Source organism: Erpetoichthys calabaricus, chromosome 3, assembly GCF_900747795.2.
Source record: "Erpetoichthys calabaricus chromosome 3, fErpCal1.3, whole genome shotgun sequence".
Classification (NCBI taxonomy): Eukaryota; Metazoa; Chordata; class Cladistia; order Polypteriformes; family Polypteridae; genus Erpetoichthys; species Erpetoichthys calabaricus.
In genome coordinates, this window is record NC_041396.2 from 187,438,421 (window position 1) to 187,453,080 (window position 14,660).

Sequence of the window (14,660 nt, forward strand, 5' to 3'; positions counted from 1 at the left end):
TTTGAAATTAAGATGAGTCAAAGGTAAGAAAATGTATGCAACTTTTAAAGATTTTAGAATAACACTGTTTTTGTGTTCAATCCTTTCATTTCAGACAATGGGCAAATTAACTAAAAGCAATTAAAGTATGTGGTTGAAAATCATTTACATGCAAAAAAGTAATATAATGATACACATAACCAACTGACATTACCAGACAAATGGCTTATTATTGTAGAATGTTGTGCAGAGGCTTTGCCACTGCCATTTTGAGTTGCTTTTCATTTTAAGAAGTTTCTGACTTCAATCTATTTTTCAGAAAGTGAAATGAGCGTATAACTGGATTTACAACAGGAGGCAGACTTGGCCAGTTTAAAAATTTACCTTTTAACACTCCCTTTTTTTTTACACTAGCAGTGTTGTTTGTGGTTGTTATTCTTCAGCATGATGAACAAGTCAGCCAGTGAGACAAGAAGCACTTTTCTGGCCGAAATCATACGAAAGTTTCTATAAATTTCAAAAGTCATTCTGCTGTTACGCTCATTAGTTATTCCATCAATAAAAATGACTGAGCCAATTCCAGAGGCAGTTGTACCTATGACATATTAATTCCAGTATGCTTCACAGATTCAATAATGTTTTTCAGATTATGAGCAGAAAATTAATGTCTCTACATAGTCAAATTGCATTTTACATAGTGTAACATTTCTTTATTATATAATGTAAAAGGCCCAGAGGACGCATGGGTACCCCACCCAGGATGGAAATGGATCCCATAACGGAAGGATGGACGAAGTGTTGGCAATACCTGACCAGGACACCTTATAATTCCCGTCCTGAGTGGGATGCCTGAATGCTGCAGGAACCAGTAAGAGACGATGGCAGGGAGCAGTTCATCTACCACTATACTAGGTGGCAGTGTCCCTCATATAAAGCCCCACTTTGTACTACCGCAGGGCTGCTTGGGAGTTGGAGCTCGGAAGTACATTCCTGTAGGATCCCTAGATGACGATAGAGGGTGCTGCCAGTGGTGGACCTCCCTGGCTTTCTTTTGACCCATAAGTACTTCCAAATGGCCACGTCACGTCACTGGAAGTGATCCCAAGTCCAGCATAAAAGTAGCCTACTGCAATACATGGAAGAATACAGAGTCAAGAGGCAGCGGGAGATACTCATTGGAGGAGAGAAGGAGAGTGAGATGAGAAGCAGAGAGAACTTAAAAGTTTATATATTGGCTGTAATTGTAATTATATCGAGCTGAGTGGATTCTACTTTAGAACCGGAGTTGTGTTGGGTCGTGTGTCTAGGGTTCGGGGATCAGTTGTGCCCCCTACTGTTCACAATTGGCAGAATTTCCAGGCCACCTGATTGGCAGGAACCTATTTAATAAATTTATTGTGAACAGACCTAGACCCCTTAAAAATCCCACACACCCAGTGTCAAGACACTATTTCACACTGGGCAGAAAAGCAGCCAAGAAATCCGGCACACGAGGAAACAATTAAAGCCTGACTGAGCATGCACAAGAACGGCAGGACCAAAATGACTCGTTACTGAGGGTCAGAAATGTCAGAAGTTCCATCCAATCTTACCCGAACCAGCCACAGCCTGAAATACACATGGAGATGCTTCAAATCATGCTGCAAAAACTGCAAACACAAAAATTGGAAATTGAAGGTGTGAATGTTATTTGTGTATGTGCCCTGCAAGTTGCGTGTGCGATGGAAGAGAAAGAAGATTTCTGGAGTGAGTTGAATGAAGTAGTGGAGAGCGTACCCATGGGAGAGAGAGTGGTCAGTGGATTTAAATGGACATGTTGGTGAAGGGAAAAGAGGGGGTTGAGGAGGTGATAGGTAGATATGAAAGAGGTTGGAGAAGAAGTGGTATAGTCAGGAAGATGAAGAATGTACATAGGAGTACAAGGAGATAAGGCATAGGGTGAAGAGAGAGGCAAAGAATGCTAAAGATAAGGCATATGATGAGTTTCATGAGGGGCTTGACACTAAGGAGGGTTAGACAGAGGGATCGAGCTGGGAAAGATAAAAGAAGGTTAGGGTGATAATGGATAATGATAGAAGCACACTCACAGGCGAGTAGAGTATGTTGGGCAGATGGAAAGAGTACTTTGAAAGGTTGATGAATGACAGAGAGGATGGATGATGCAGAAGTGCAATGGATTAGCAAGGACAAAGTAAGGACAGCTATGAAGAGGATGAAGAATGGGAGGGCTGCTGGTCCAGATGACATACCTGTGGAAGCACAGAGGAGAGATGTTTAGGAGAGATGGCAATGGAGTTTTTAACCAGATTTTTTAATGCAATCTTAGAAAGTTAGAGGATGCCTGAGGAGTGGAGCAGAAGTGTACTTGTACCGATTTTTAGGAATAAGAGTGATACGCAGAACTGCTGTAACCAGAGAGGGATAAAATTGTCTTGCCACAGGATGAGTTATGGGAAAGAGTAGTGGAAGCTAGGTTAAGAAGGGAGATGAAGAATAGTGTGCAGCTGTATGGTTTCATGCCAAGAAAGAGCACTACAGATGTGATGTTTGCTCTGACAGTGTTGATGGAGAAGTATAGAGAAGGGCAAAAGGAGTTGCATTGTGAGGCCCATTCCAGCCTTGTGCAGGTCTACAATCTTGTCCCTGATGTCCTTTGACAGCTCTTTGGTCCTGCCCATGGTGGTGGAGAGGTTTGGAATAGAAGAAATTGATTCTGTGGACAGGAAATAATAATAATAATACAGTTTATTTATATAGCGCCTTTCCCATGCTCAAGGCACTTAGTGTGCTTTATACATTTAACAAGCTGAGATCAGGAGTATCTGTAAATGAATGATTGATTGTAATACGTTTGCCACATGGGCACACGGCCAATCTATGGGAGCCAGAATTCTGGCTGGGTTGTAGGGGATGAAATACTTATTTCTATCAATGATATGCAAATCAGTTTATAACTTTTATGTAATGCGTTTTTATCTGGATTTTTGGTTGATATTCTGTCTCTCTCCATTAAAATGAAACTACCATAAAAATTATAGACTGTTCATTTCTTTGTAAGTGAACAAACTTACAAATTCAGCAGGGGATCAAATACTTATTTCCCTAACTGTAATCAACAAATACTTGTGATAATAATAAATTACAGGCTTTTTTTCACCTTTACTAGGATTCTAAATAACCAACAATATTTAAGTAAATACCATTGTATCAATGAAATCTTTGAAAATGTACGATCTATAATGCACTTTTTAACCAAGGTTTGATTGCTTGCAGGGTTGTTAAAACAATCAAAAGTATTGACAGCATCGATTTTAACATTTTAAAATTACTCCAGTACTCATTTTTCATGGTATCAATTCTACAGCCTGCATTACAAATGCACCTTCAGTTTGCCAAAGTTCAAGTTGAAGATCCATTTCTATCCACCCACAGGGGTTAATAAGATGGCAATTTCATCAGCCCTGGAGCAAGCTTAACTGAAAAAGAGGGCAGATGGAATGGCATCTGGAAATGCTTTGGCATTGTGGCAAATGAGGATGGAAAAACACTATGTAAGATACGCAAGCAAGCCAAAACAAAAAATTTCTCAAGTTAACTTATTTCTAAATTACAGAAACATTAATAAATATAAACCTGTAAACTGCTGAGTTTGAAGTAGGGATGTGAGGTTTGTGCTTTTTTACAGATTAAAACCTTTCTGCAGCCAGCTAAATGTTTAACAAATCAAGACAGGAGTCTTCAATTATTTTTACCTGCAAATCAATTCTGTTCTGTGCTTTTCATTTGGAGCAACATCTTTAGCTCTAGAACGCTGTTGCTTCGTTGATTTTTAAACCCTCGCCACAAAGTTTGCTTGTGAAGATGCAGGTTCAGTTTCATGCTCCCATCTCACATTTGGGAGCTCTTGAACCCAACACCGTTGGTAATGTAACTGGATGAGCTGGATAGTGTGGACACCAACGAAGCAAGGGGATGGTGCAAAAAGGCACAAGAGTGCTTTTATTAAAAACAATTCTAAACATTGTTCAAATAAATGGTGCAGTTTTTCAAAATGTCAAATAAATAAATAATCCATTAAAACTGTGAAGAATATGGAGGTTAAAATCCAATAAATAAATCCTTTAAAAATAAGGTTAAAACAATGGCTGGAAGCAGTCTTTTAAAAACAAAACCTGGTGCCTTCTTCTACTGGCAACTCTCCTGCTTCTCCCATCCGGGCCATGCACCAGGGGAGTCGCCCTACATACAGCCGACCTTTTCATTCTAGTCTGTAGCCTTGTCGTCCCTGGCTCTGTAGGGCTCTCCAGACTGACTTGGGTTCCCCAGTGACCAGGGCGCTCATGCTGGGGCTTCCACCTCCCAAGCCTCTTGACTCCCGCTACCTTATGCGGCGAGCCAACCACCCTCTGATCACTTCTGATCTTCCAAAGTGCTCAGCAGGAGTGACCACTTCGTACTGTCCTCCAGGTGTTGGCCAAACACCCCGCTAGAGCTCACTTCCCAGCTGCCTTCTCTGATCAGCGAGCCTGCCCTCTCGCTCGCTCACTCGCTCTCTCTCACGCACGCATGCACGCACGCACCGACTCCTTCACTTCCAGCGTCGTCTTCTTCTTTCACCTCCTCTAACCTGCATTCTTTCAATCATTCTCATGGCCACTGCTGCAGTAGGGCTAGACACAGAAACTCAAAATCTCATGCATGTACTATAGGTCAAATTGGTATGCATACATGATCCACATAGACCTTATTATTGGCCACACCCCTTACCAAAAATTGTTCCTGCAGCCTTTTAAGGCACTATAACTTTTCAGTACTTAACTACATAAACAGTGACACTATTCCTCCGAGTGCTCATAAACTTCTAGCTGTGCTTCAGTGCGTGTATTTAATATGTCATAATTCACATGCATCCTAAAAAAAGCACACCTCAAAGAAAAACACGTTAACGTGCTTGACTTTCTTTCAAAAACTATAAAACTTACAAAGACATCATAGTTTATAATCGATGGAATGAGCCCATAAACTGTCAATAGTCATGGACCAAGAGGAGCTGCACAATAAAAACACATAACAACAAGGGATGGTGCAATGTAATCCTAGTGCTTTCATTTAAATCCAAACAGGGTGAAAACAGTAAAGGTGCAACTTTCATTATAAATAAATAAATACTCTATATAAACGCTGATGTTCTCAAGAAGAGGTTAAAACCAATAAATAAATAGTACAGACATAAAAACAAGGTTAAAACCACTGGCGGAATCCATTTCTTAAAGAAATTCTGGCACCACGGTGCTTCCATTATCTAACCAACGTCTCCTCTACTTACCCTTTAGGGGTCAATGCAGGTATAGAAGATGTCCACCAACAGACGTAGTCAACCATTAAAACAGACTCAGGTTCTTGCTATCATTCCAGGCATTCAGTGGGTCGCTGCACCGAATGATGTTCCCATCTCCCACCACTGCTCTTCAGCCATTACCTGGGAGACATCCGAAATGGAAAATTGTTCCTGCTCCCTAGTATGCTCAAAAAGAGCATCCTATGCCCCTTAAGCGCTGGCCATGCCATCCTCTCAGGCACATACTTGACCACCTGCTTTCTCTCCTACACAGCAGTGGTTCCACCACGATTCTGCCACTCCTACTCTTCACTTTCATTTCAACCTCCATTTTTCTCGGTTTCGCTGTTTTTCTTTTCCCCTATTTCCTGCTCATGTTCTCCTTATTACCTCCATGGTCATATCATCCTAATTACAACCCATGGAGAGTCAATAAAGAAATTGGAATCAACTGCTCCATTACCTGCAAGCGCAATCAGCCCCAATCTCCCCATTAAACATCCTTGGGCTGTACGAACATGCACACCCAGTGAGTCTGAGCCATACTGTTTTTATTTAAAACCTGCGCATAGCAATGAACCCTAACTTGCATCACCAAAAAATTGTTTTAATTTCTGCATAGCCTTGAAGTGCATTAATGGTCTGTCTGTGTAATACTTTTTTGAACAACTGTTTACAAAAGAGCACATCACTGTTCTTTATTCTTGAAAGTTTAATGTTTGTTTTTAATATTTTTTATGTGTACTGTTTACAAAAGGTTGCAATATTCATTTAATGACATTTGTATGATTTCATTGTACTACCTCAGTAACAGTATTTGTTTTCATCAATGTGAAAAAAAACTGTTGACCAGATTTAAAATTTGCTTTTTACTGATTACAGAACTTTACTCTTACATTTTACAAAAGATTGAACTACTTGAAATATTTGCATTTAATTACTAACATTTCTATTTGTTTTCATCGTTGTCAAGATTGCATAATTGCAATTTACTTAAATAAATGTTAAATTGAGTTACATTATATACTGTCTTGGGTATCAAAAATTGTATTGAATTTCAAAACCTTTACTAGTACAGTAATCCCTCCTCCATCGCGGGGGTTGCGTTCCAGAGCCACCCGCGAAATAAGAAAATCCGCGAAGTAGAAACCATATGTTTATATGGTTATTTTTATATTGTCACGCTTGGGTCACAGATTTGCGCAGAAACACAGGAGGTTGTAGAGAGATAGGAATGTTATTCAAACATTGCAAACAAACATTTGTCTCTTTTTCAAAAGTTTAAACTGTGCTCCATGACAAGACAGAGATGACAGTTCAGTCTCACAATTAAAAGAATGCAAACATATCTTCCTCTTCAAAGGAGCAAATAAATCAATAGTGCTGTTTGCTTTCAAGTATGCGAAGCACCGTGGCACAAAGCTGTTGAAGGCGGCAGCTCACACCCCCTCCGTCAGGAGCAGAGAAATAGAGAGAGAGAGACAGATAAAAAAATCAATACGTGCCCTTTGAGCTTTTAAGTATGCGAAGCACCGTGCAGCATACTTAAAAGCTGCACACAGAAGGTAGCAAAGTGAAGATAATCTTTCAGCATTTTTAGACGAGCGTCCGTATCGTCTAGGTGTGCGAACAGCCCCCCTGCTCAATCCCCCTACGTCAGGATCAGAGATAGTCAGCGCAAGAGAGAGAGAAAGAAAAGTAAGTTGGGTAGCTTCTCAGCCATCTGCCAATAGCGTCCCTTGTATGAAATCAACTGGGCAAACCAACTGAGGAAGCATGTACCAGAAATTAAAAGACCCATTGTCCTCAAAAACCCGCGAAACAGCGAAAAATCCGCGATATATATTTAAATATGCTTACATATAAAATCCGCGATGGAGTGAAGCCGCGAAGGGCGAAGCGCGATATAGCGAGGGATCACTGTATTACATTTTGGTACTGTGCCAATCCTAATTTCTTGCCTACCACAATGATCATTTCCAACCTTTTTTTCAAATCTAATAATTACACCTATTTTTTGTTACTCAGTATGAAAATATAATTAACTTCTTTTAAGTGGATTATATGACTGTCTATATAAAGGTTTTATTCTTGTTGTAAATTTGCATTAAATATGATAACCAATGTCTGTGAAGATACTCAGTCATCCAGGTGAAATTATCTGGTAGTTGAGTCATGGCAAACTGGACTTCTTTCTTGTTAGGTAGATATGTTTCACTGCTCATCCAAGCAGCTTCGTCAGTCTGAGGAATGTTGTTAGAGACCACAATTCACAGGTCTACTTCAAACACACTAACACACTGAGACAGAGACTCGTCCACCCCAAAGACCGGATACTGAAACAGAAGAAGAGCAATGTAATATATGCCGTTCAATGCAGCGAAGAGTGTCCTGAACTGTACATTGGAGAGACCAAACAGCCGCTACACAGGAGGATGGCCCAGCACAGAAGGAGTAACAACTTGGGGCCGGAATCAGCTGTGTACCTCCATTTGAAGGACAAAGGACACTCTTTTGAGGACATTAACGTCCAGATATTGGATAGAGAAGACAAGTGGTTTGAGAGAGGGGTGAGGGAAGCTTTGCATGTGCAAATCCACAACCCCTCACTCAACAGAGGTGGAGGCCTTAGGCATAACCTGTCTTCAATTTATTATGCTGGTGGACCACTTTTAACATCCCACTCTATGTGTGTAGGAGGGGCTGTTAAAAAGGTGTGACGGTTACATCTACCCACACCTCCCCCTTCCTTTGTTTTACTCAACAAGCCTAATCAGGGCAGGTGTGACAGTATGGGATCCTCAAAGCAACTCTCAAAAGATTTGAAAACAAAGATTGTTCAGTATCATGGTTTAGGGGAAGGCTACAAAAAGCTATCTTAGAGGTTTAATCTGTCAGTTTCAACTGTAAGGAATGTAATCGGGAAATGGAAGGCCACAGGCACAGTTGCTGTTAAACCCAGGTCTGGCAGGCCAAGAAAAATACAGGAGCGGCATATGTGCAGGTTTGTGTGAATGGTTACAGACAACCCGCAGATCACCTCCAAAGACCTGCAAGAACATCTTGCTGCAGATGGTCTATCTGTACATCGCTCTACAATTCAGCACAATCTGCACAAAGATCATCTGTATGGCAGGGTGATGAGAAAGAAGCCTTTTCTGCACTCACGCCACAAACAGAGTTGCTTCTCGTATGCAAATGCTCATTTAGACAAGCCAGATTCATTTTGGAACAAAGTGCTTTGGACTGAGGAGACAAAAATTGAGTTATTTGGTCATAACAAAAAGCGCTTTGCATGGCGGAAGAACATCGCATTCCAAGAAAAACTCCTGTTACCTACCGTCAAATTTGGTGGAGGTTCCATCATGCTGTGGGGCTGTGTGGCTAGTTCAGGGACAGGGACCCTTGTTAAAGTTGAGGGTCGGATGAATTCAACCCAATATCAACAAATTCTTTAGGATAATGTTCAAGCATCAGTCACAAAGTTGAAGTTACGCAAGGGTTGGATATTCCAACAAGACAATGACCCAAAACACATTTTGAACTCTACAAAGGCATTCATGCAGAGGGAGAAGTTGGCTTTTTATTGTACAGCACTTTGGTCAGCCTTGATGTTGTTTTTAAAGTGCTTTATAAATAAATAAATGCAATGTTCTGGAATGGTCGTCACAGATCCCTGACTTGAATATCATCGAAAATCTATGGGATGATTTGAAGCAGGCTGTCCATGCTCGACAGCCATCAAATTTAACTGAACTGGACAGATTTTGTATGGAAGAATGGTCAAAAATACGTCCATCCAGAATCCAGACACTCGTCAGTCTATAGGAGGTGTCTAGAGGCTGTTATATTTGCAAAAGGAGGCTCAACTAAGTATTGATGTAATATCTCTGTTCGGGGGCCCAAATTTATTCACCTGTCTAATTTTGTTATGATACATATTATCATGTATGTATCAACTAATATATATCTTATATATTATCAGATATAAGCCCGCTTATTGCTGACATCATTAATCACTCTCTCCAGAGCGGCTTAGTCCCACTGGCCTTGAAAACCGCAAAAAATTAGACCTCATTTAAAAAAATCCTCTTTGGATCCTGAAGTGATAGCAAACTATCGTCCGATCTCCAACCTTCCATTTTTGTCTAAGGTTTTGGAAAAGGCTGTTTTGGTTCAGCTTCAGGATCACCTCAAAAAATTCAATCTGTTTGAAAAATTTCAGTCTGGTTTCTGAACTTCTGACAGCACAGAGACAGCCTTGATCAGAGTCACCAATGACCTCCTGATGGCTGCTGACCAGGGCTCTCCATCATTCCTTATCCTCCTGGACCTTACAGCTGTATTTGATACGGTAGATAATAATATTCTCCTTCATCATCTTCACTATACAATTGGACTTTCTGGCATTGCTTTTGAGTGGTTCAAGTTCTATCTTACTGACAGGACTGAGTATGTGGCCTTGGGGGATGCTAAATCTCATACCCACACTGTCACCTGTGGAGTCCCACAAGGATCAGCCCTTGGGCCGACCCTCTTTAATATCTATATACTACCCCTGGGTTTCATTCCATAGCTATGCTGATGATACGCAGCTCTATGTGAGACTGGATTCGACAGTACTGCAGGTGAGGGGACGATGGCGCACGCATGTTGTTGCCGCTCCTCCCTGTTAACAACACTTTTCGTAAAATTCGCCTTAATTCTACACTTTCTTACGCTTGTTTTATTTCTTTTATTGTACGTATAGTTCGTGGATACAGCTGACTCAAATTGTATGGATTTGGCTTAATATTTACAGATTTTATGGACTCTACTACAGCTAAGTCTGTGGATCACGGGACGAGAACCTACAAACATTTCTTTGTACCTGGTGATCTAGGACCTCGGATGATCTGTCTCCGTGATTATATTATATTCGCTATGCTGATCTGCTCCCGTTTCATCTTACAGTACTCTACGACTGGGAACTGATCTGATGTTCATACTAACCTGGCTTATGGCTCTGGGGCGATCACGCCTGAAATTACCAAGTGTTACTGTTTGTGGCTGTGTATTGGAACTTCCAAATCCTGCTACCTCCTCCTGCTATGCTTTCTGCTGCTTGCTATTGCCACTCACCTATGGTACCACACCCGCCTGTCCTACCGGTTCTGCTGTGCTGTGCTGGTTCTCCACTGCTATTCAGATAAGTATTGCCCAGTATCATGCTAAAATACTCTCATGACAAACTCCTTCTTATTAAACAGTTTGTCCAGAGCAAATGGTCTGACTGGAACATCCTAAAGGACGCCGGTATATTGCAGTGCCCGAAATATATACATCGCGGGTCAGGTTGCCACCACCGCCGGGCTGCGAATGAAAAGACCACCGGCAGCATTTGCTCAGGAATATGCCGTCCTTCTCATGACCCTGGAAATAGAAGTGTCCGCGTGCCAAATTTGCATTATGTGGAAATAAACCCTGATCGCGGCTCTGTGCAAAAAGAAGCATCATTAACTAATATTGCACTGTTTAATTTGAGATCTCTTAATGGCAAAGCATTGGTGCTGTCAGAACTCATCACTGACACCAAACTTGATATTCTGTGTTTAATGGAGACTTGGTAAAAGCCAAACGAATTTGCGTCTCTCACAGAGGTGACTCTAATTGGTTTCACTCTCCACACAGAGCTTCGCAGCTCTAGACAAGGCGGTGGTCTTGCAGCAATTGTCAGAGCAGACTTAAACATTAAACAAATCCCAATTGACTGTCCATTGTCGTTTGAGTGCCTGGCTCTTAAATTAATAACGAAATCAGGTCCTGTCTCACTCATTGTTCTTTATCGTCCCCCAAAATACAATGCATCCTTCTTTTCTGATCTGATTGAACTTTTGACCCACCTAAACTCTTACTCTCAGAGAATTATCCTTCTTGGTGATTTCAACATCCATATTGACACCCCCACATCTAAACTGAGAAATGAATTCCTATCCTTACTGGACTGTTTTAACTTGACACAACATGTTGATTTTCCAACCCACTCTGGCGGTCATATACTGGATCTGATCTGCACTTCTGGACTATCTGTTGCCAACATTTACAGCACTGATTTGGGTCTCTCTGACCATAAAGCAGTATTTTTCACTGTTTCACTGCCTTTCCCTCCTCTTACCTGTAAATGACAAATTTCTTACAGAAACCTTAAAAGTATCTGTCCCTCTATCCTTTCTGGATCCATTTCTGATCTTTTACTATCTGCACCTATTCCGTCAACACTAGATAGTCTTGTTGACCACTATAACTCAGCCCTTCATTCAGCATTAGATAAAACAGCTCCTTTAAAACATAAGGAGGTTTCCTTTAAACGTTCAGCTCCTTGGTATAATTCAGAATTGCGATCTATGAAAGCAGCTGGCCGATACCTTGAGAGAATGTCACGTAAGACTGGCCTCACCGTGCACATCCAGGCTTTTTCTGACCACCAAAGAGCTTACAGAGAAGCACTAACTTCTGTCAAGAACACCCATTATGGCAGAATAATAGAAAATGGCCACGATAACCCAAGGGTTTTGTTCTCTGTAGTTAATAAACTACTCAAACCCACATCTGGCCCAACTACCTCTTCTACTGAAGTCTGTGAGGAATTCCTCCACTTTTTCCGTAACAAAATTAAAGATCTAAATAATTCAACTAACATAAATATATCATCTGTTTATATCTCTCCCTTTTTCCCACTCCACCCAGCTCCTTCTCTAAGTTCTCACCAGTCACATCTGCGTTTGTTAATAACCTGCTTTGTAAGATGAGGCCGATTACTTGTGTACTGGACCCCATCCCCACCACACTACTTAAATCCTGCCTTCATGCCATAATCCCGACTGTTACAACAATAATAAAATCATCCCTTGACACTGGCTCTGTGCTGCTGACTTTTAAAATTGCTTCTGTAACCCCAATGCTAAAAAGGTCTGGTCTTGATGCTGACAATCTTAACAATTTCCGGCCTATTTCCCACTTACCTTTCCTGTCAAAAGTTCTCGAGTGTGTTGTAGCTTCCCAACTCACCAATTACTTAACCTCTAATAGTCTGATGGAACCCTTTCAGTCTGGTTTCAGGGCACGGCACAGCTGTGAAACTGTTCTGCTATGGGTAACCAATGATTTGCTTATGGCAGCAGACTCTGGACAAACCAGCATATTAATTCTATTAGACCTCAGTGCAGCATTTGACACTTTCAGACATGACATTCTACTGTCCAGAATGGAGAACATGCTGGGTATCTGTGGCACTGCCCTCCAGTGGTTCAAGTCCTATCTGACTGATAGGCAAGAGTTTGTTAGTCTTGGCAACAGCAGATCTAGCTCAGCGCCAGTCACACAAGGAGTCCCTCAGGGCTCTGTCCTCAGTCCTCTGCTTTTCTGTATTTACATGCTTCCTCTTGGCCATATTATCTGTAGCTATGGACTGGGTTATCATTTTTATGCAGATGACACTCAACTCAAAATCTTGGTGTCATTTTTGATTCCTCAATCTCTTATTCCGCCCACATAAATCACATTAAGAAACTTTCTTACTTTCACCTCCGTAACATATCCCGTGTTCGCTCCTTCCTCTCCTTCTCTAATGCTGAGAAACTTGTCCATGCTTTTATCACATCCCGCATCGATTATTGTAATTCCCTACTGGTAGGTGCCCCTTCTAATCTTCTATCACAGCTCCAGCTTATTCAAAACTCAGCTGCAGGAGTCCTCACTCGAACCAGCAGCAGCGAGCACATCACACCCATCCTGTTCCGTCTTCACTGGCTCCCTGTGTCTTACAGAATCGAATATAAAATCCTACTAATAACCTACAAAGCCTTAAATAACCTCACGCCAAACTACATCAGTGGCCTTCTCCATCACTATGTGCCTGCCGCACACTAAGATCCTCTGATTCTGGCAATCTTGTTGTACCCCACACTAATCTACACTCCATGGGTGACAGGGCCTTCAGCTGTATAGCGCCCAGACTCTGGAATGACCTACCGAAATTAATCAGGTCAGCTGACTCCATGAATTCTTTTAAAAAACAACTCAAAACTCATCTGTTCAGGAAGGCTTTTAGCTCTACTTGACTTTATTACCCTTCTCTCAGTTTACTTCTCTGTCAAGATGCTCATGTAACCTGTATGTGTGTGTGTGCTAGACCACCAAAGATGTTGTCTGTTTTTTTTTTTTTCTGAATTCACTGTAGTAATCTTCTTTACTTATTTATCTGGTTTGTACAATGCTATATACTGTATACCCTGCCATTCTTTATTATATTCTGTAAGTGCCTTGAGAATGGGAAAGGCGCTATATAAATAAAATGTATTATTATTATTATTCTCTTACACCTTCATCAACTTTTTCCTCTTGCTTGAATGAGATTGAGGCCTGGATGTCCAAGAACTTCCTCAAGCTTAACAGCACCAAAACTGAAGCTCTTTTAATTGGCACCTCTCATCAACTTCGTTCCTCTGTAAATTGTATTTCCTTTTCTGACCGTACCATTACCCTCTACCCTTCTGTTACAAATCTGGGTGTCAAGTTAGACTCCCATCTGTCATTTGATATACATATCCATCCCCTTTGTAAAATTGCATTCCTTCATCTCCGAAACATAGCCAAACTCCGTCCCTACCTCTCCCTCTGTGATGCTGAAAAGCTGGTTCATGCCTTTGTCTCATCCAGACTGGACTATTGTAATGTACTCCTCATCGGGATACCCAACAAGAGCCTTCAAAAGCTCCAAGAAATTCAAAATAGTGCTGCAAGAATCCTGATGAGGGTGCGTAAATAAACATATTTCACCAATCCTTCGGTCACTTCATTGGCTCCCTATCCATCTCCGTATCGAATACAAACTCTGTTTGTTTACTCACCAGTGTATCCATGGAAATGCTCCACAATATCTTAAAGAACTCCTTATATTACAATTCACTACAAGAAACTTCCGTTTTACAAATACCCACCGCCTTTGCCCCCCTGTGACCAAACTTCATACAATGGGTGACCGAGCCTTTGCAGCCGCTGCTCCACAGCTCTGGAATGCCCTACCAGAGAGCCTGAGAACACAGCTGATTGTGGGCTGTTTTAAAAAACAGCTAAAGACTTTTCTATTTAGGAAAGCATATTAACAAGAATTCTATAATTATTGTTGCTTTATCTGTGTTTTTATCTTGCCTTTGTTTAATCTTTTTATGTTGCACTTTGAGATTTACTGCTAATGTAAAGTGCCCCTATAAATAAAATGCATTATCATTATTATTGCATATTTTCTGTTAATCCAGTAAACTTAATGTCACTGCTGAAATACTACTGTTTCCATAAGGCATGT

General features: G+C 41.1%; 1 protein-coding gene across 1 annotated transcript in view; it reads right to left on the bottom strand.

The window, feature by feature from the left end:
* Positions 1–14,660, bottom strand: part of fig4a (FIG4 phosphoinositide 5-phosphatase a) — a 280,104-nt gene that overhangs the window by 79,371 nt on the left and 186,073 nt on the right. The gene's annotated exons all lie outside the window — the stretch shown is intronic.